This window comes from Dama dama, chromosome 13, assembly GCF_033118175.1.
Source record: "Dama dama isolate Ldn47 chromosome 13, ASM3311817v1, whole genome shotgun sequence".
In the NCBI taxonomy this organism is placed as follows: domain Eukaryota; kingdom Metazoa; phylum Chordata; class Mammalia; order Artiodactyla; family Cervidae; genus Dama; species Dama dama.
This window is the reverse complement of record NC_083693.1, coordinates 3,108,455-3,130,595: the sequence shown is the minus strand read 5'-3', so window position 1 is coordinate 3,130,595 and position 22,141 is coordinate 3,108,455.

The following is a 22,141-nucleotide window of genomic DNA, read 5'->3' as shown; positions in this document are numbered from 1 at the left end:
TTGGGATTCTCCTCGAGTCTTGGCATGGCAATTGGGACGCGTCTCCACGTGAGGTGGGAGACCCAGGGTCCCTTTCCACGTGATTCAGGGATCCTGGGACTCCTATCCATTTTCAAGAGGAGTCAGGCATCGTCTCCTTTGGAAGCATTGATCTCCGCGGACCTCTCGAGTTTTCAAAGGATATGAGGCCTCTGGTCGCGATGAGGCGGAGAACTAGGTCTTTCTCTGTGGTCTCCACAGGGGATTCAGACATTCCTTCGTCTTGGGAGATGCAAGACGAGCCTGCATTCAATTCACTGCAGGGATATCCGGCCTTACTTGGAGTCAGAGCATCTCGGTGTCCATTCCACTTGAGGCCAAAAACTCAGGGTCCCTCTCACATACCTGTAGCTGAGAGAAGCCTCCTCTTGAGGTGCTTGTGGAAAGTTGGTATTCCTCTTGAGTCGAAGCCAGGGACTAAGCTCTCATCTCGAGTTGATTTGGGGTCCACGGAGCCCTTTCGTGTTGCTCCAGTGACCTCAGGATCCCTCTAGACTTGAGACAGTGATCTTGGGTTTTCTCTGGAGTGTCATCAAGGAAATCAAGGCTCCTTTCACGTTTGATGTGGAACACGGAATTGCTCTGGACGCAGTGCAAGGGAATCGGGCCTCATCTCGCGGCGAGGGGGAAGTCTCATGGTTTTTCTCGAGTCGAGGCCGGAACCTGGGGTATATTCTCGAGTTACGACGGGGAGGTCCCTTCCATACACGTGTTTGTTCAGCGACGTAAGAACTCCAGCCTAGGTGCGAGGGACACCTCGGGCTTTTCCTTGAGTCTTGGCATGGCAATTGGGACGCGTCTCCACGTGAGGCGGGAGACGCAGGGTCCCTTTCCACGTGCCACAGGGATCCTGGAACTCCTATCCATTTTCAAGAGGAGTCAGGCATCGTCTCCTTTGCAAGCATTGATCTCCGCAGACCTCTCGAGTTTTCAAAGGATGTGAGGCCTCCGATCGCGTTGAGGCGGAGGACTAGGTCTTTCTCTGTGGTTTCCACAGGGGATTCAGACATCCGTTGGTCTTGGGAGATGCAAGACGAGCCTGCATTCAATTCACTGCATAGATATCCGGCCTTACTTCGAGTCAGAGCATCTCCGTGTCCATTCCACTTGAGGCCACAAACTCAGGGTCCCTCTCACATACCTGTAGCTGAGAGAAGCCTCCTCTTGAGGTGCTTGTGGAAAGTTGGTATTCCTCTTGAGTCAAAGCCAGGGACTAAGCTCTAATCTCGAGTTGATTTGGGGTCCTCGGAGCCCTTTTGTGTTGCTACAGTGACCTCAGGATCCCTCTAGACTTGAGACAGTGATCTTGGGGTTTCTCTGGAGTGCCATCAAGGATATCAAGGCTCCTTTCACGTTTGATGTGGAACACGGAATTGCTCTGCACGCAGTGCAGGGGCATCGGGCCTCATGTCGCGGCGAGGGGGAAGTCTCATGGTTTTTCTCGAGTTGCGGCCGGAACCTGGGGTATATTCTCGAGTTACGACGGGGAGGGCCCTTCCAGACACGTGTTTGTTCATCAACGTCAGGACTCCTGCCTAGGTGCGAGGGACAACTCGGGATTCTCCTCGAGTCTTGGCATGGCAATTGAGACGCATCTCCACGTGAGGCGGGAGACCCAGGGTCCCTTTCGACGTGCCACAGGGATCCTGGGACTCCTATCCATTTTCAAGAGGAGTCAGGCATCGTCTCCTTTGGAAGCATTGATCTCCGCGGACCTCTCGAGTTTTCAAAGGATGTGAGGCCTCCGGTCGCAATGAGGCGGAGGACTAGGTCTTTCTCTGTGGTCTCCACAGGGGATTCAGACAACCCATCGTCTTGGGAGATGCAAGACGAGCCTGCATTCAATTCACTGCAGGGATATCCGGCCTTACTTCGAGTCAGAGCATCTCGGTGTCCATTCCACTTGAGGACACAAACTCAGGGTCGCTCTCACATAACTGTGGCTGAGAGAAGCCTCCTCTTGAGGTGCTTGTGGAAAGTTGGTATTCCTCTTGAGTCGAAGCCAGGGACTAAGCTCTCATCTCGAGTTAATTTGGGGTCCACGGAGCCCTTTCGTGTTGCTCCAGTGACCTCAGGATCCCTCTAGACTTGAGACAGTGATCTTGGGTTTTCTCTGGAGTGCCATCAAGGAAATCAAGGCTTTTTTCTCGTTTGTTGTGGAACACGGAATTGCTCTACACGCAGTGCAGGGGAATCGGGCCTCATCTCGCGGTGAGGGGGAAGTCTCATGGTTTTTCTCGAGTTGCGCCCGGAACCTGGGGTATATTCTCAAGTTACGACGGGGAGGGCCATTCCAGACACGTGTTTGTTCAGCGACGTCAGGACTCCTGCCTAGGTGCGAGGGACACCTCGGGATTCTCCTCGAGTCTTGCCATGGCAATTGGGACGCGTCTCCACGTGAGGCGGGAGACCCAGGGTCCCTTTCCACGTGCCACAGGGATCCTGGGACTCCTATCCATTTTCAAGAGGAGTCAGGCATCGTCTCCTTTGGAAGCATTGATCTCCGCGGACCTCTACAGTTTTCAAAGGATGTGAGGCCTCCGGTCGCGATGAGGCGGAGGACTACGTCTTTCTCTGTGGTCTCCACAGGGGATTCAGACATCCCTTCGTCTTGGGAGATGCAAGACGAGCCTGCATTCAATTCACTGCAGGGATATCCGGCCTTACTTCGAGTCAGAGCATCTCGGTGTCCATTCCACTTGAGGCCACAAACTCAGGGTCCCTCTCACATACCTGTAGCTGAGAGAAGCCTCCTCTTGAGGTGCTTGTGGAAAGTTGATATTCCTCTTGAGTCGAAGCCAGGGAGTAAGCTCTCATCTCGAGTTGATTTGGCGTCCACAGAGCCCTTTCGTGTTGCTCCAGTTACCTGAGAATCCCTCTAGACTTGAGACAGTGATCTTGGGTTTTCTCTGGAGTGTCATCAAGGAAATCAAGGCTCCTTTCACGTTTGATGTGGAACACGGAATTGTTCTGGATGCAGTGCAGGGGAATCGGGCCTCATGTCGCGGCGAGGGGGAAGTCTCATGGTTTTTCTCGAGTTGCGGCCGGAACCTGGTGTATATTCTCGAGTTACGACGGGGAGGTCCCTTCCATACACGTGTTTGTTCAGCGACGTAAGGACTCCTGCCTAGGTGCGTGGGACACCTCGGGATTTTCCTCGAGTCTTGGCATGGCAATTGGGACGCGTCTCCACGTGAGGCGGGAGACCCAGGGTCCCTTTCCATGTGCCACAGTGATCCTGGGACTCCTATCCATTTTCAAGAGGAGTCAGGCATCGTCTCCTTTGGAAGCATTGATCTCCGCAGACCTCTCGAGTTTTCCAAGAATGTGAGGCCTCCGATCGCGTTGAGGCGGAGGACTAGGTCTTTATCTGTGGTCTCCACAGGGGATTCAGACATCCCTTCGTCTTGGGAGATTCAAGACGAGCCTGCATTCAATTCACTGCAGGGATATCCGGCCTTACTTGGAGTCAGAGCATCTCGGTGTCCATTCCACTTGAGGCCAAAAACTCAGGGTCCCTCTCACATACCTGTAGCTGAGAGAAGCCTCCTGTTGAGGTGCTTTTGGAAAGTTGGTATTCCTGTTGAGTCGAAGCCAGGGACTAAGCTCTCATCTCGAGTTGATTTGGGGTCCACAGAGCCCTTTCGTGTTGCTCCAGTGACCTCAGGATCCCTCTAGACTTGAGACAGTGATCTTGGGTTTTCTCTGGAGTGCCGTCAAGGAAATCAAGGCTCCTTTCACGTTTGATGTGGAACACGGAATTGCTCTGCAGGCAGTGCAGGGGAATCGGACCTCATCTCGCGGCGAGGGGGAAGTCTCATGGTTTATCTCGAGTTGCGGCCGGAACCTTGGGTATATTCTCGAGTTACGACGGGGAGGGCCCTTCCTTACACGTGTTTGTTCAGCGACGTCAGGACTCCTGCATAGGTGCGAGGGACACCTCGGGATTCTCCTCGAGTCTTGGCATGGCAATTGGGATGCGTCTCCACGTGAGGCGGGAGACCCAGGGTCCCTTTCCACGTGCCACAGGGATCCTGGGACTCCTATCCATTTTCAAGAGGAGTCAGGCATCGTCTCCTTTGGAAGCATTGATCTCCGTGGACGTCTCGAGTTTTCAAAGGATGTGAGGCCTCCAGACGTGAAGAGGTGGAGAACTAGGTCTTCTCTGTGGTCTCCACAGGTGATTCAGACATCCCTTCATCTTGGGAGATGGAAGACGAGCCTGCATTCAATTCACTGCAGGGATATCCGGCCTTACGTAGAGTCAGAGCATCTCGGTGTCCATTCCACTTGAGGCCACAAACTCAGGGTCCCTCTCACATACCTGTAGCTGAGAGAAGCCTCCTCTTGAGGTGCTTGTGGAAAGTTGGTATTCCTCTTGAGTCGAAGCCAGGGACTAAGCTCTCATCTCGAGTTGATTTGGGGTCCACGGAGCCCTTTCGTGTTGCTCCAGTGACCTCAGGATCCCTCTAGACTTGAGACAGTGATCTTGGGTTTTCTCTGGAGTGCCATCAAGGAAATCAAGGCTCCGTTCACGTTTGATGTGGAACATGGAATTGCTCTGCACGCAGTGCAGGGGAATCGGGCCTCATCTCACGGCGAGGGGGAAGTCTAATGGTTTTTCTCGAGTTGCGGCCGGAACCTGGGGTATATTCTCGAGTTACGACGGGGGGGGCCCTTCCTGACACGTGTTTGTTCATCGACGTCAGGACTCCTGCCTAGGTGCGAGGGACACCTCGGGATTCTCTTCGAGTCTTGGCATGGCAATTGAAACGCGTCTCCACGTGAGGCGTGAGACCCAGGGTCCCTTTCGACGTGCCACAGGGAATCTGGGGCTCCTATCCATTTTCAAGAGGAGTCAGGCATCGTCTCCTTTGGAAGCTTTGATCTCCGCGGACCTCTCGAGTTTTCAAAGGATGTGAGGCCTCCGGTCGCAATGAGGCGGAGGACTAGATTTTTCTCTATGGTCTCCACAGGGGCTTCAGACATCCCTTCGTCTTGGGAGATGCAAGACGAGCCAGCATTCAATTCACTGCAGGGATATCCGGCCTTACTTCGAGTCAGAGCATCTCGGTGTCCATTCCACTTGAGGCCACAAACTCAGGGTCCCTCTCACATACCTGTAGCTGAGAGAAGCTTCCTCTTGAGGTGCTTGTGGAAACTTGGTATTCCTCTTGAGTCGAAGCCAGGGACTAAGCTCTCATCTCGAGTTGATTTGGGGTCCACGGAGCCCTTTCGTGTTGCTCCAGTGCCCTCAGGATCCCTCTAGACTTGAGACAGTGATCTTGGGTTTTCTCTGGAGTGCCATCAAGGAAATCAAGGCTCCTTTCACGTTTGATGTGGAACACGGAATTGCTCTGCACGCAGTGCAGGGGAATCGGGCCTCATCTCGCAGCGAGGGGGAAGTCTCATGGTTTTTCTCGAGTTGCGGCCGGAACCTGGGGTATATTCTCGAGTTACGACGGGGAGGGCCCTTCCAGACACGTGTTTGTTCAGCGACGTCAGGACTCCTGCCTAGGTGCGAGGGACACCTCGGGATTCTCCTCGAGTCTTTGCATGGCAATTGGGACGCGTCTCCACGTGAGGCGGGAGACCCAGGGTCCCTTTCCACGTGCCACAGGGATCCTGGGACTCCTATCCATTTTCAAGAGGAGTCAGGCATCGTCTCCTTTGGAAGCATTGATCTCCGCGGACTTCTCGAGTTTTCAAAGGATGTGAGGCCTCCGTTCGCGTTGAGGCGGAGGACTAGGTCTTTCTCTGTGGTCTCCACAGGGTATTCAGACAACCCTTCGTCTTGGGAGATGCAAGATGAGCCTGCATTCAATTCACTCCAGGGATATCTGGTCTTACTTCGAGTCACAGCATCTCGGTGACCATTCCACTTGAGGCCACAAACTCAGGGTCCCTCTCACATACCTGTAGCTGAGAGAAGCCTCCTCTTGAGGTGCTTGTGGAAACTTGGTATTCCTCTTGAGTCGAAGCCAGGGACTAAGCTCTCATCTCGAGTTGATTTGGGGTCCACGGAGCCCTTTCGTGTTGCTCCAGTGACCTCAGGATCCCTCTAGACTTGAGACAGTGATCTTGGGTTTTCTCTGGAGTGCCATCAAGGAAATCAAGGCTCCATTCACATTTGATGTGGAACACGGAATTGCTCTGCACGCAGTGCAGGGGAATTGGGCCTCATCTCGCGGCAAGGGGGAAGTCTCATGGTTTATCTCGAGTTGCGGCCGGAACCTGGGGTATATTCTCGAGTTACAAAGGGGAGGGCCCTTCCAGACACGTATTTGTTCAGCGATGTCAGGACTCCTGGCTAGGTGCGAGGGACACCTCGGGATTCTCCTCGAGCCTTGGCATGGCAATTGGGACGCGTCTCCACGTGAGGCGGGAGACCCAGGGTCCCTTTCCACGTGCCACAGGGATCCTGGGACTCCTATCCATTTTCAAGAGGAGTCAGGCATCGTCTCCTTTGGAAGCATTGATCTCCGTGGACGTCTCGAGTTTTCAAAGGATGTGAGGCCTCCAGTCGTGAAGAGGTGGAGAACTAGGTCTTCTCTGTGGTCTCCACAGGTGATTCAGACATCCCTTCATCTTGGGAGATGGAAGACGAGCCTGCATTCAATTCACTGCAGGGATATCCGGCCTTACGTAGAGTCAGAGCATCTCGGTGTCCATTCCACTTGAGGCCACAAACTCAGGGTCCCTCTCACATACCTGTAGCTGAGAGAAGCCTCCTCTTGAGGTGCTTGTGGAAAGTTGGTATTCCTCTTGAGTCGAAGCCAGGGACTAAGCTCTCATCTCGTGTTGATTTGGGGTCCACGGAGCCCTTTCCTGTTGCTACAGTGACCTCAGGATCCCTCTAGACTTGAGACAGTGATCTTGGGTTTTCTCTGGAGTGCCATCAAGGAAATCAAGGCTCCTTTCACGTTTGATGTGGAACATGGAATTGCTCTGCACGCAGTGCAGGGGAATCGGGCCTCATCTCGCGGCGAGGGGGAAGTCTAATGGTTTTTCTCGAGTTGCGGCCGGAACCTGGGGTATATTCTCGAGTTACGACGGGGAGGGCCCTTCCTGACACGTGTTTGTTCATCGACGTCAGGACTCCTGCCTAGGTGCGAGGGACACCTCGGGATTCTCTTCGAGTCTTGGCATGGCAATTGAGACGCGTCTCCACGTGAGGCGTGAGACCCAGGGTCCCTTTCGACGTGCCACAGGGAATCTGGGGCTCCTATCCATTTTCAAGAGGAGTCAGGCATCGTCTCCTTTGGAAGCATTGATCTCCGCGGACCTCTCGAGTTTTCAAAGGATGTGAGGCCTCCGGTCGCAATGAGGCGGAGGACTAGATTTTTCTCTATGGTCTCCACAGGGGCTTCAGACATCCCTTCGTCTTGGGAGATGCAAGACGAGCCGGCATTCAATTCACTGCAGGGATATCCGGCCTTACTTCGAGTCAGAGCATCTCGGAGTCCATTCCACTTGAGGCCACAAACTCAGGGTCCCTCTCACATACCTGTAGCTGAGAGAAGCCTCCTCTTGAGGTGCTTGTGGAAAGTTGGTATTCCTCTTGAGTCGAAGCCAGGGACTAAGCTCTCATCTCGAGTTGATTTGGGGTCCACGGAGCCCTTTCGTGTTGCTCCAGTGACCTCAGGATCCCTCTAGACTTGAGTCAGTGACCTTGGGTTTTCTCTGGAGTGCCATCAAGGAAATCAAGGCTCCTTTCACGTTTGATGTGAAACACGGAAATGCTCTGCAGGCAGTGCAGGGGAATCGGACCTCATCTCGCGGCGAGGGGGAAGTCTCATGGTTTATCTCGAGTTGCGGCCGGAACCTGGGGTATATTCTCGAGTTACGACGGGGAGGGCCCTTCCTTACACGTGTTTGTTCAGCGACGTCAGGACTCCTGCATAGGTGCGAGGGACACCTCGGGATTCTCCTCGAGTCTTGGCATGGCAATTGGGATGTGTCTCCACGTGAGGCGGGAGACCCAGGGTCCCTTTCCACGTGCCACAGGGATCCTGGGACTCCTATCCATTTTCAAGAGGAGTCAGGCATTGTCTCCTTTGGAAGCATTGATCTCCGCGGACTTCTCGAGTTTTCAAAGGATGTGAGGCCTCCGTTCGCGTTGAGGCGGAGGACTAGGTCTTTCTCTGTGGTCTCCACAGGGTATTCAGACAACCCTTCGTCTTGGGAGATGCAAGACGAGCCTGCATTCAATTCACTGCAGGTATATCCGGCCTTACTTCGAGTCAGAGCATCTCGGTGTCCATTCCACTTGAGGCCACAAACTCAGGGTCCCTCTCACATACCTGTAGCTGAGAGAAGCCTCCTCTTGAGGTGCTTTTGGAAAGTTGGTATTCCTCTTGAGTCGAAGCCAGGGACTAAGCTCTCATCTCGAGTTGATTTGGGGTCCATGGAGCCCTTTCGTGTTGCTCCAGTGACCTCAGGATCCCTCTAGACTTGAGACAGTGATCTTGGGTTTTCTCTGGAGTGCCATCAAGGAAATCAAGGCTCCTTTCACGTTTGATGTGGAACACGGAATTGCTCTGCACGCAGTGCAGGGGAATCGGGCCTCATCTCGCGGCGAGGGGGAAGTCTCATGGTTTTTCTCGAGTTGCGGCCGGAACCTGGGGTGTATTCTCGAGTTACGACGGGGAGGGTCCTTCCAGACACGTGTTTGTTCAGCGACGTAAGGACTCCAGCCTAGGTGCGAGGGACACCTCGGGATTCTCCTCGAGTCTTGGCATGGCAATTGGGACGCGTCTCCACGTGAGGCGGGAGACGCAGGGTCCCTTTCCACGTGCCACAGGGATCCTTGGACTCCTATCCATTTTCAAGAGGAGTCAGGCATCGTCTCCTTTGGAAGCATTGATCTCTGCAGACCTCTCGAGTTTTCAAAGGATGTGAGGCCTCCGGTCGCGTTGAGGCGGAGGACTAGGTCTTTCTCTGTGGTCTCCACAGGGGATTCAGACAACCCTTCGTCTTGGGAGATGCAAGACGAGCCTGCATTCAATTCACTGCAGGGATATCTGGCCTTACTTCGAGTCAGAGCATCTCGGTGTCCATTCGACTTGAGGCCACAAACTCAGGGTCCCACTCACATACCTGTAGCTGAGAGAAGCCTCCTCTTGAGGTGCTTGTGGAAACTTGGTATTCCTCTTGAGTCGAAGGCAGGGACTAAGCTCTCATCTCGAGTTGATTTGGGGTCCACGGAGCCCTTTCGTGTTGCTCCAGTGACCTCAGGATCCCTCTAGACTTGAGACAGTGACCTTGGGTTTTCTCTGGAGTGCCATCAAGGAAATCAAGGCTCCTTTCACGTTTGATGTGGAACACGGAATTGCTCTGCACGCAGTGCAGGGGAATCGGACCTCATCTCGCGGCGAGGGGGAAGTCTCATGGTTTATCTCGAGTTGCGGCCGGAACCTGGGGTATATTCTCGAGTTACGACGGGGAGGGCCCTTCCTTACACGTGTTTGTTCAGCGACGTCAGGACTCCTGCATAGGTGCGAGGGACACCTCGGGATTCTCCTCGAGTCTTGGCATGGCAATTGGGACGCGTCTCCACGTGAGGCGGGAGACCCAGGGTCCCTTTCCACGTGCCACAGGGATCCTGGGACTCCTATCCATTTTCAAGAGGAGTCAGGCATCGTCTCCTTTGGAAGCATTGATCTCCGCGGACCTCTCGAGTTTTCAAAGGATGTGAGTCCTCCGGTCGCGATGAGGCGGAAGACTAGGTCTTTCTCTGTGGACTTCACAGGGATTCAGACATCCCTTCGTCTTGGGAGATGCAAGATGAGCCTGCATTCAATTCACTCCAGGGATATCTGGTCTTACTTCGAGTCACAGCATCTCGGTGTCCATTCCACTTGAGGCCACAAACTCAGGGTCCCTCTCACATACCTGTAGCTGAGAGAAGCTTCCTCTTGAGGTGCTTGTGGAAACTTGGTATTCCTCTTGAGTCGAAGCCAGGGACTAAGCTCTCATCTCGAGTTGATTTGGGGTCCACGGAGCCCTTTCGTGTTGCTCCAGTGACCTCAGGATCCCTCTAGACTTGAGACAGTGATCTTGGGTTTTCTCTGGAGTGCCATCAAGGAAATCAAGGCTCCTTTCACGTTTGATGTGGAACACGGAATTGCTCTGCACGCAGTGCAGGGGAATCGGGCCTCATCTCGCAGCGAGGGGGAAGTCTCATGGTTTTTCTCGAGTTGCGGCCGGAACCTGGGGTATATTCTCGAGTTACGACGGGGAGGGCCCTTCCAGACACGTGTTTGTTCAGCGACGTCAGGACTCCTGCCTAGGTGCGAGGGACACCTCGGGATTCTCCTCGAGTCTTTGCATGGCAATTGGGACGCGTCTCCACGTGAGGCGGGAGACCCAGGGTCCCTTTCCACGTGCCACAGGGATCCTGGGACTCCTATCCATTTTCAAGAGGAGTCAGGCATCGTCTCCTTTGGAAGCATTGATCTCCGCGGACTTCTCGAGTTTTCAAAGGATGTGAGGCCTCCGTTCGCGTTGAGGCGGAGGACTAGGTCTTTCTCTGTGGTCTCCACAGGGGATTCAGACAACCCTTCGCCTTGGGAGATGCAAGATGAGCCTGCATTCAATTCACTCCAGGGATATCTGGTCTTACTTCGAGTCACAGCATCTCGGTGACCATTCCACTTGAGGCCACAAACTCAGGGTCCCTCTCACATACCTGTAGCTGAGAGAAGCCTCCTCTTGAGGTGCTTGTGGAAACTTGGTATTCCTCTTGAGTCGAAGCCAGGGACTAAGCTCTCATCTCGAGTTGATTTGGGGTCCACGGAGCCCTTTCGTGTTGCTCCAGTGACCTCAGGATCCCTCTAGACTTGAGACAGTGATCTTGGGTTTTCTGTGGAGTGCCAGCAAGGAAATCAAGGCTCCATTCACATTTGATGTGGAACACGGAATTGCTCTGCACGCAGTGCAGGGGAATTGGGCCTCATCTCGCGGCAAGGGGGAAGTCTCATGGTTTTTCTCGAGTTGCGGCCGGAACCTGGGGTATATTCTCGAGTTACGACGGGGAGGGCCCTTCCAGACACGTGTTTGTTCAGCGATGTCAGGACTCCTGGCTAGGTGCGAGGGACACCTCGGGATTCTCCTCGAGCCTTGGCATGGCAATTGGGACGCGTCTCCACGTGAGGCGGGAGACCCAGGGTCCCTTTCCACGTGCCACAGTGATCCTGGGACTCCTATCCATTTTCAAGAGGAGTCAGGCATCGTCTCCTTTGGAAGCATTGATCTCCGTGGACGTCTCGAGTTTTCAAAGGATGTGAGGCCTCCAGTCGAGAAGAGGTGGAGAACTAGGTCTTCTCTGTGGTCTCCACAGGTGATTCAGACAGCCCTTCATCTTGGGAGATGGAAGACGAGCCTGCATTCAATTCACTGCAAGGATATCCGGCCTTACGTAGAGTCAGAGCATCTCGGTGTCCATTCCACTTGAGGCCACAAACTCAGGGTCCCTCTCACATACCTGTAGCTGAGAGAAGCCTCCTCTTGAGGTGCTTGTGGAAAGTTGGTATTCCTCTTGAGTCGAAGCCAGGGACTAAGCTCTCATCTCGAGTTGATTTGGGGTCCACGGAGCCCTTTCCTGTTGCTACAGTGACCTCAGGATCCCTCTAGACTTGAGACAGTGATCTTGGGTTTTCTCTGGAGTGCCATCAAGGAAATCAAGGCTCCTTTCACGTTTGATGTGGAACATGGAATTGCTCTGCACGCAGTGCAGGGGAATCGGGCCTCATCTCACGGCGAGGGGGAAGTCTAATGGTTTTTCTCGAGTTGCGGCCGGAACCTGGGGTATATTCTCGAGTTACGACGGGGAGGGCCCTTCCTGACACGTGTTTGTTCATCGACGTCAGGACTCCTGCCTAGGTGCGAGGGACACCTCGGGATTCTCTTCGAGTCTTGGCATGGCAATTGAGACGCGTCTCCACGTGAGGCGTGAGACCCAGGGTCCCTTTCGACGTGCCACAGGGAATCTGGGGCTCCTATCCATTTTCAAGAGGAGTCAGGCATCGTCTCCTTTGGAAGCATTGATCTCCGCGGACCTCTCGAGTTTTCAAAGGATGTGAGGCCTCCGGTCGCAATGAGGCGGAGGACTAGATTTTTCTGTATGGTCTCCACAGGGGCTTCAGACATCCCTTCGTCTTGGGAGATGCAAGACGAGCCGGCATTCAATTCACTGCAGGGATATCCGGCCTTACTTCGAGTCAGAGCATCTCGGTGTCCATTCCACTTGAGGCCACAAACTCAGGGTCCCTCTCACATACCTGTAGCTGAGAGAAGCTTCCTCTTGAGGTGCTTGTGGAAACTTGGTATTCCTCTTGAGTCGAAGCCAGGGACTAAGCTCTCATCTCGAGTTGATTTGGGGTCCACGGAGCCCTTTCGTGTTGCTCCACTGACCTCAGGATCCCTCTAGACTTGAGACAGTGATCTTGGGTTTTCTCTGGAGTGCCATCAAGGAAATCAAGGCTCCTTTCACGTTTGATGTGGAACACGGAATTGCTCTGCACGCAGTGCAGGGGAATCGGGCCTCATCTCGCAGCGAGGGGGAAGTCTCACGGTTTTTCTCGAGTTGCGGCCGGAACCTGGGGTATATTCTCGAGTTACGACGGGGAGGGCCCTTCCAGACACGTGTTTGTTCAGCGACGTCAGGACTCCTGCCTAGGTGCGAGGGACACCTCGGGATTCTCCTCGAGTCTTGGCATGGCAATTGGGACGCGTCTCCACGTGAGGCGGGAGACCCAGGGTCCCTTTCCACGTGCCACAGGGATCCTGGGACTCCTATCCATTTTCAAGAGGAGTCAGGCATTGTCTCCTTTGGAAGCATTGATCTCCGCGGACTTCTCGAGTTTTCAAAGGATGTGAGGCCTCCGTTCGCGTTGAGGCGGAGGACTAGGTCTTTCTCTGTGGTCTCCACAGGGTATTCAGACAACCCTTCGTCTTGGGAGATGCAAGACGAGCCTGCATTCAATTCACTGCAGGTATATCCGGCCTTACTTTGAGTCAGAGCATCTCGGTGTCCATTCCACTTGAGGCCACAAACTCAGGGTCCCTCTCACATACCTGTAGCTGAGAGAAGCCTCCTCTTGAGGTGCTTTTGGAAAGTTGGTATTCCTCTTGAGTCGAAGCCAGGGACTAAGCTCTCATCTCGAGTTGATTTGGGGTCCATGGAGCCCTTTCGTGTTGCTCCAGTGACCTCAGGATCCCTCTAGACTTGAGACAGTGATCTTGGGTTTTCTCTGGAGTGCCATCAAGGAAATCAAGGCTCCTTTCACGTTTGATGTGGAACACGGAATTGCTCTGCACGCAGTGCAGGGGAATCGGGCCTCATCTCGCGGCGAGGGGGAAGTCTCATGGTTTTTCTCGAGTTGCGGCCGGAACGGGGGTGTATTCTCGAGTTACGACGGGGAGGGTCCTTCCAGACACGTGTTTGTTCAGCGACGTAAGGACTCCAGCCTAGGTGCGAGGGACACCTCGGGATTCTCCTCGAGTCTTGGCATGGCAATTGGGACGCGTCTCCACGTGAGGCGGGAGACGCAGTGTCCCTTTCCACGTGCCACAGGGATCCTTGGACTCCTATCCATTTTCAAGAGGAGTCAGGCATCGTCTCCTTTGGAAGCATTGATCTCCGCAGACCTCTCGAGTTTTCAAAGGATGTGAGGCCTCCGGTCGCGTTGAGGCGGAGGACTAGGTCTTTCTCTGTGGTCTCCACAGGGGATTCAGACAACCCTTCGTCTTGGGAGATGCAAGACGAGCCTGCATTCAATTCACTGCAGGGATATCTGGCCTTACTTCGAGTCAGATCATCTCGGTGTCCATTCGACTTGAGGCCACAAACTCAGGGTCCCACTCACATACCTGTAGCTGAGAGAAGCCTCCTCTTGAGGTGCTTGTGGAAACTTGGTATTCCTCTTGAGTCGAAGGCAGGGACTAAGCTCTCATCTCGAGTTGATTTGGGGTCCACGGAGCCCTTTCGTGTTGCTCCAGTGACCTCAGGATCCCTCTAGACTTGAGACAGTGACCTTGGGTTTTCTCTGGAGTGCCATCAAGGAAATCAAGGCTCCTTTCACGTTTGATGTGGAACACGGAATTGCTCTGCACGCAGTGCAGGGGAATCGGACCTCATCTCGCGGCGAGGGGGAAGTCTCATGGTTTATCTCGAGTTGCGGCCGGAACCTGGGGTATATTCTCGAGTTACGACGGGGAGGGCCCTTCCTTACACGTGTTTGTTCAGCGACGTCAGGACTCCTGCATAGGTGCGAGGGACACCTCGGGATTCTCCTCGAGTCTTGGCATGGCAATTGGGACGCGTCTCCACGTGAGGCGGGAGACCCAGGGTCCCTTTCCACGTGCCACAGGGATCCTGGGACTCCTATCCATTTTCAAGAGGAGTCAGGCATCGTCTCCTTTGGAAGCATTGATCTCCGCGGACCTCTCGAGTTTTCAAAGGATGTGAGTCCTCCGGTCGCGATGAGGCGGAAGACTAGGTCTTTCTCTGTGGACTTCACAGGGGATTCAGACATCCCTTCGTCTTGGGAGATGCAAGACGAGCCTGCATTCAATTCACTCCAGGGATATCTGGTCTTACTTCGAGTCACAGCATCTCGGTGTCCATTCCACTTGAGGCCACAAACTCAGGGTCCCTCTCACATACCTGTAGCTGAGAGAAGCCTCCTCTTTAGGTGCTTGTGGAAAGTTGGTATTCCTCTTGAGTCGAAGCCAGGGACTAAGCTCTCATCTCGAGTTGATTTGGGGTCCACGGAGCCCTTTCGTGTTGCTCCAGTGACCTCAGGATCCCTCTAGACTTGAGACAGTGATCTTGGGTTTTCTGTGGAGTGCCAGCAAGGAAATCAAGGCTCCTTTCACATTTGATGTGGAACACGGAATTGCTGTGCACGCAGTGCAGGGGAATCGGGCCTCATCTCGCGGCGAGGGGGAAGTCTCATGGTTTTTCTCGAGTTGCGGCCGGAACCTGGGGTATATTCTCGAGTTACGATGGGGAGGGCCCTTCCAGACACGTGTTTGTTCAGCGATGTCAGGACTCCTGGCTAGGTGCGAGGGACACCTCGGGATTCTCCTCGAGCCTTGGCATGGCAATTGGGACGCGTCTCCACGTGAGGCGGGAGACCCAGGGTCCCTTTCCACGTGCCACAGGGATCCTGGGACTCCTATCCATTTTCAAGAGGAGTCAGGCATCGTCTCCTTTGGAAGCATTGATCTCCGTGGACGTCTCGAGTTTTCAAAGGATGTGAGGCCTCCAGACGTGAAGAGGTGGAGAACTAGGTCTTCTCTGTGGTCTCCACAGGTGATTCAGACATCCCTTCATCTTGGGAGATGGAAGACGAGCCTGCATTCAATTCACTGCAGGGATATCCGGCCTTACGTAGAGTCAGAGCATCTCGGTGTCCATTCCACTTGAGGCCACAAACTCAGGGTCCCTCTCACATACCTGTAGCTGAGAGAAGCCTCCTCTTGAGGTGCTTGTGGAAAGTTGGTATTCCTCTTGAGTCGAAGCCAGGGACTAAGCTCTCATCTCGAGTTGATTTGGGGTCCACAGAGCCCTTTCGTGTTGCTCCAGTGACCTCAGGATCCCTCTAGACTTGAGACAGTGATCTTGGGTTTTCTCTGGAGTGCCATAAAGGAAATCAAGGCTCCTTTCACGTTTGATGTGGAACATGGAATTGCTCTGCATGCAGTGCAGGGGAATCGGGCCTCATCTCGCGGTGAGCGGAAAGTCTAATGGTTTTTCTCGAGTTGCGGCCGGAACCTGGGGTATATTCTCGAGTTACGACGGGGAGGGCCCTTCCTGACACTTGTTTGTTCATCGACGTCAGGACTCCTGCCTAGGTGCGAGGGACACCTCGGGATTCTCTTCGAGTCTTGGCATGGCAATTGAGACGCGTCTCCACGTGAGGCGTGAGACCCAGGGTCCCTTTCGACGTGCCACAGGGAATCTTGGGCTCCTATCCATTTTCAAGAGGAGTCAGGAATCGTCTCCTTTGGAAGCATTAATCTCCGCGGACCTCTCGAGTTTTCAAAGGATGTGAGGCCTCCGTTCGCGTTGAGGCGGAGGACTAGGTCTTTATCTGTGGTCTCCACAGGGTATTCAGACAACCCTTCGTCTTGGGAGATGCAAGACGATCCTGCATTCAATTCACTGCAGGTATATCCGGCCTTACTTCGAGTCAGAGCATCTCGGTGTCCATTCCACTTGAGGCCACAAACTCAGGGTCCCTCTCACATACCTGTAGCTGAGAGAAGCCTCCTCTTGAGGTGCTTTTGGAAAGTTGGTATTCCTCTTGAGTCGAAGCCAGGGACTAAGCTCTCATCTCGAGTTGATTTGGGGTCCATGGAGCCCTTTCGTGTTGCTCCAGTGACCTCAGGATCCCTCTAGACTTGAGACAGTGATCTTGGGTTTTCTCTGGAGTGCCATCAAGGAAATCAAGGCTCCTTTCACGTTTGATGTGGAACACGGAATTGCTCTGCACGCAGTGCAGGGGAATCGGGCCTCATCTCGCGGCGAGGGGGAAGTCTCATGGTTTTTCTCGAGTTGCGGCCGGAACCTGGGGTGTATTCTCGAGTTACGACGGGGAGGGCCCTCCCAGACACGTGTTTGTTCAGCGACGTAAGGACTCCAGCCTAGGTGCGAGGGACACCTCGGGATTCTCCTCGAGTCTCGGCATGGCAATTGGGACGCGTCTCCACGTGAGGCGGGAGACGCAGGGTCCCTTTCCACGTGCCACAGGGATCCTTGGACTCCTATCCATTTTCAAGAGGAGTCAGGCATCGTCTCCTTTGGAAGCATTGATCTCCGCAGACCTCTCGAGTTTTCAAAGGATGTGAGGCCTCCGGTCGCCTTGAGGTTGAGGACTAGGTCTTTCTCTGTGGTCTCCACAGGGGATTCAGACAACCCTTCGTCTTGGGAGATGCAAGACGAGCCTGCATTCAATTCACTGCAGGGATATCTGGCCTTACTTCGAGTCAGAGCATCTCGGTGTCCATTCGACTTGAGGCCACAAACTCAGGGTCCCTCTCACATACCTGTAGCTGAGAGAAGCCTCCTCTTGAGGTGCTTGTGGAAACTTGGTATTCCTCTTGAGTCGAAGGCAGGGACTAAGCTCTCATCTCGAGTTGATTTGGGGTCCACGGAGCCCTTTCGTGTTGCTCCAGTGACCTCAGGATCCCTCTAGACTTGAGACAGTGACCTTGGGTTTTCTCTGGAGTGCCATCAAGGAAATCAAGGCTCCTTTCACGTTTGATGTGGAACACGGAATTGCTCTGCACGCAGTGCAGGGGAATCGGACCTCATCTCGCGGCGAGGGGGAAGTCTCATGGTTTATCTCGAGTTGCGGCCGGAACCTGGGGTATATTCTCGAGTTACGACGGGGAGGGCCCTTCCTTACACGTGTTTGTTCAGCGACGTCAGGACTCCTGCATAGGTGCGAGGGACACCTCGGGATTCTCCTCGAGTCTTGGCATGGCAATTGGGACGCGTCTCCACGTGAGGCGGGAGACCCAGGGTCCCTTTCCACGTGCCACAGGGATCCTGGGACTCCTATCCATTTTCAAGAGGAGTCAGGCATCGTCTCCTTTGGAAGCATTGATCTCCGCGGACCTCTCGAGTTTTCAAAGGATGTGAGGCCTCCGGTCGCGATGAGGCGGAAGACTAGGTCTTTCTCTGTGGACTCCACAGGGGATTCAGACATCCCTTCGTCTTGGGAGATGCAAGATGAGCCTGCATTCAATTCACTCCAGGGATATCTGGTCTTACTTCGAGTCACAGCATCTCGGTTTCCATTCCACTTGAGGTCACAAACTCAGGGTCCCTCTCACATACCTGTAGCTGAGAGAAGCCTCTTGAGGTGCTTGTGGAAAATTGGTATTCCTCTTGAGTCGAAGCCAGGGACTAAGCTCTCATCTCGAGTTGATTTGGGGTCCACGGAGCCATTTCGTTTTGCTACATTGACCTCAGGATCCCTCTAGACTTGAGACACTGATCTTGGGTTTTCTCTGGAGTGCCATCAAGGAAATCAAGGCTCCTTTCATTTTTGATGTGGAATACGGAATTGTTCTGCACGCAGTGCAGGGGAATTGGGCCTCATCTCGCGGCGAGGGGGAAGTCTCATGGTTTTTCTCGAGTTGCGGCCGGAACATGTGGTATATTCTCGAGTTACGACGGGGAGGTCCCTTCCAGACACGTGTTTGTTCAGCGACGTCAGGACTCCTGCCTAGGTGCGAGGGACACCTCGGGATTCTCCTCGAGTCTGGCATGGCAATTGGGACGCGTCTCCACGTGAGGCGGGAGACCCAGGGTCCCTTTCCAAGTGCCACAGTGATCCTGGGACTCCGATCCATTTTCAAGAAGAGTCAGGCATCGTCTCCTTTAGAAGCATTGATCTCTGCAGACCTCTCGAGTTTTCAAAGGATGTGAGGCCTCCGGTCGCGATGAGGCGGAGGAGTAGGTCTTTCTCTGTGGTCTCCACAGGGGATTCAGACATCCCTTCGTCTTGGGAGATGCAAGACGAGCCTGCATTCAATTCACTGCAGGGATATCCGGCCTTACTTCGAGTCAGAGCATCTCGGTGTCCATTCCACTTGAGGCCACAAACTCAGGGTCCCTCTCACATACCTGTAGCTGAGAGAAGCCTCCTCTTGAGTTGCTTGTGGAAAGTTGGTATTCCACTTGTGTCGAAGCCAGGGACTAAGCTCTCATCTCGAGTTGATTTGGGGTCCATGGAGCCCTTTCATGTTGCTCCAGTGACCTCAGGATCCCTCTAGACTTGAGACAGTGATCTTGCGTTTTCTCTGGAGTGCCATCAAGGAAATCAAGGCTACTTTCACGTTTGATGTGGAAAATGGAATTGCTCTGCATGCAGTGCAGGGGAATCGGGCCTCAACTCGCGGCGAGGGGGAAATCTCATGGTTTTTCTCGAGTTGAGGCCCGAACCTGGGGTATATTCTCGAGTTACGACGGGGAGGGCCCTTCCAGACACGTGTTTGTTGAGCGACGTCTGGACTCCTGCCTAAGTGCGAGGGACACTTCGGGATTCTCCTCGAGTCTTGGGATGGCAATTGGGACGCGTCTCCACGTGAGGCGGGAGACCCAGTGTCCCTTTCCACGTGCCACAGGGATCCTGGGACTCCTATCCATTTTCAAGAGGAGTCAGGCATCGTCTCCTTTGGAAGCATTGATCTCCGCAGACCTCTCGAGTTTTCAAAGGATGTGAGGCCTCTGGTCGCGATGAGGCGGAGAACTCGGTCTTTCTCTGTGGTCTCCACAGGGGATTCAGACATCCCTTCTTCTTGGGAGATGCAAGACGAGCCTGCATTCAATTCACTGCAGGGATATCCGGCCTTACTTCGAGTCAGAGCATCTCGGTGTCCTTTCCACTTGAGGCCACAAACTCGGGGTCCCTGAAATATACCTGAAGCTGAGAGAAGCCTCCTCTTGAGATGCTTGTGGAAAGTTGGTATTCCTCTTGAGTCTAAGCCAGGGACTAAGCTCTCATCTCGAGTTGATTTGGGGTCCACGGAGCCATTTCATGTTGCTCCAGTGACCTCAGGATCCCTCTAGACTTGAGTCAGTGATCTTGGGTTTTCTCTGGAGTGCCATCAAGGAAATCAAGGCTCCTTTCATTTTTGATGTGGAATACGGAATTGCTCTGCACACAGGGCAGGGGAATCGGGCCTCATCTCGCGGCGAGGGGGACGTCTCATGGTTTTTCTCGAGTTGTGGCCGGAACCTGGGGTATATTCTCGAGTTACGACGGGGAGGGCCCTTCCAGACACGTGTTTGTTCAGCGAAGTCAGGACTCCTGCCTAGGTGCGAGGGACACCTCGGGATTCTCCTCGAGTCTTGGCATGGCAATTGGGACGCATCTCCACGTGAGGCGGGAGACCCAGGGTCCCTTTCCACGTGCCACAGGGATGCTGGGACACCTATCCATTTTCAAGAGGAGTCAGGCATCGTCTCCTTCGGAAGTATTGATCTCCGCGGACCTCTCGAGTTTTCAAAGGATATGAGGCCTCCGGTTGCGTTGAGGTGGAGGACTAGGTCTTCTCTGTGGTCTCCACAGGGGATTCAGACAACCCTTCGTCTTGGGAGATGCAAGACGAGCCTGCATTCAATTCACTGCAGGGATATCCGGCCTTACTTCGAGTCAGAGCATCTCGGTGTCCATTCCACTTGAGGAAACAAACTCAGGGTCCCTCAAATATACCTGTAGTTGAGAGAAGCCTCCTCTTGAGGTGCTTGTAGAAAGTTGGTATTCCACTTGAGTTGAAGCCAGGGACTAAGCTCTCATCTCGAGTTGATTTGGGGTCCTTGGAGCCCTTTCGTGTTGCTCCCGTGACCTCAGGATCCCTCTAGACTTGAGACACTGATCTTGGGTTTTCTCTGGAGTGCCATCAAGGAAATCAAGGCTCCTTTCATTTTTGATATGGAATACGGAATTGCTCTGCACGCAGGGCAGGGGAATCGGGCCTCATCTCGCGGCGAGGGGGAAGTCTCATGGTTTTTCTCGAGTTGCGGCCGGAACCTGTGGTATATTCCCGAGTTACGACGGGGAGGTGACTTCCAGACACGTGTTTGTTCAGCGACGTCAGGACTCCTGCCTAGGTGCGAGGGACACCTCGGGATTCTCCTCGAGTCTGGCATCGCAATTGGGACGTGTCTCCACGTGAGGCGGGAGACCCAGGTTCCCTTTCCAAGTGCCACAATGATCCTGGGACTCCTATCCATTTTTAAGAAAAGTCAGGCATCGTCTCCTTTAGAAGCATTGATCTCTTCAGACTTCTCGAGTTTTCAAAGGATGTGAGGCCTCCGGTCGCGATGAGGCGGAGGAGTAGGTCTTTCTCTGTGGTCTCCACAGGGGATTCAGACATCCCTTCTTCTTGGGAGATGCAAGACGAGCCTGCATTCAATTCACTGCAGGGATATCCGGCCTTACTTCGAGTCAGAGCATCTCGGTGTCCTTTCCACTTGAGGCCACAAACTCGGGGTCCCTCAAATATACCTGTAGCTGAGAGAAGCCTCCTCTTGAGGTGCTTGTGGAAAGTTGCTATTCCTCTTGAGTCTAAGCCAGGGACTAAGCTCTCATCTCGAGTTGATTTGGGGTCCACGGAGCCATTTCATGTTGCTCCAGTGACCTCAGGATCCCTCTAGACTTGAGACAGTGATCTTGGGTTTTCTCTGGAGTGCCATCAAGGAAATCAAGGCTCCTTTCACGTTTGATGTGGAACACGGAATTGCTCTTCATGCAGTGCAGGGGAATCGGGCCTCAACTCGCGGCGAGGGGAAAATCTCATGGTTTTTCTCGATTTGCGGCCGGAACCTGGGGTATATTCTCGAGTTACGACGGGGAGGGCACTTCCAGGCACGTGTTTGTTCAGCGACGTCAGGACTCCTGCTTAGGTGCGAGGGACACCTCGGGATTCTCCTAAAGCCTTGGCATGGCAATTGGAACGCGTCTCCACATGAGGCGGGAGACCCAGGGTCCCTTTCCACGTGCCACAGGGATCCTGGTACTCCTATCCATTTTCAAGAGGAGTCAGGCATCGTCTCTTTGGAAGCATTGATCTCCGCGGACCTCTCGAGTTTTCAAAGGATGTGAGGCCTCCGTTCGCGATGAGGCGGAGGACTAGGTCTTTCTCTGTGGTCTCCGCAGGGGATTCAGACATCCCTTCGTCTTGGGAGATGCAAGACGAGCCTGCATTCAATTCACTGCAGGGATATCCGGACTTACTTCGAGTCAGAGCATCTCGGTGTCCATTCCACTTGAGGCACAAACACAGGGTCCCTCTCACATACCTGTAGCTGAGAGAAGCCTCCTCTTGAGGTACTTGTGTAAAGTTGGTATTCCTCTTGAGTCGAAGCCAGGGACTAAGCTCTCATCTCGAGTTGATTTGGGGTCCATGGAGAACTTTCTTGTTGCTCCACTGACCTCAGGATCCCTCTAGACTTGAGACAGTGATCTTGGGTTTTCTCTGGAGTGCCATCAAGGAAATCAAGGCTCCTTTCACGTTTGATGTGGAACACGGAATTGCTCGGCACGCAGTGCAGGGTAATCGGGCCTCATCTCGCGGCGAG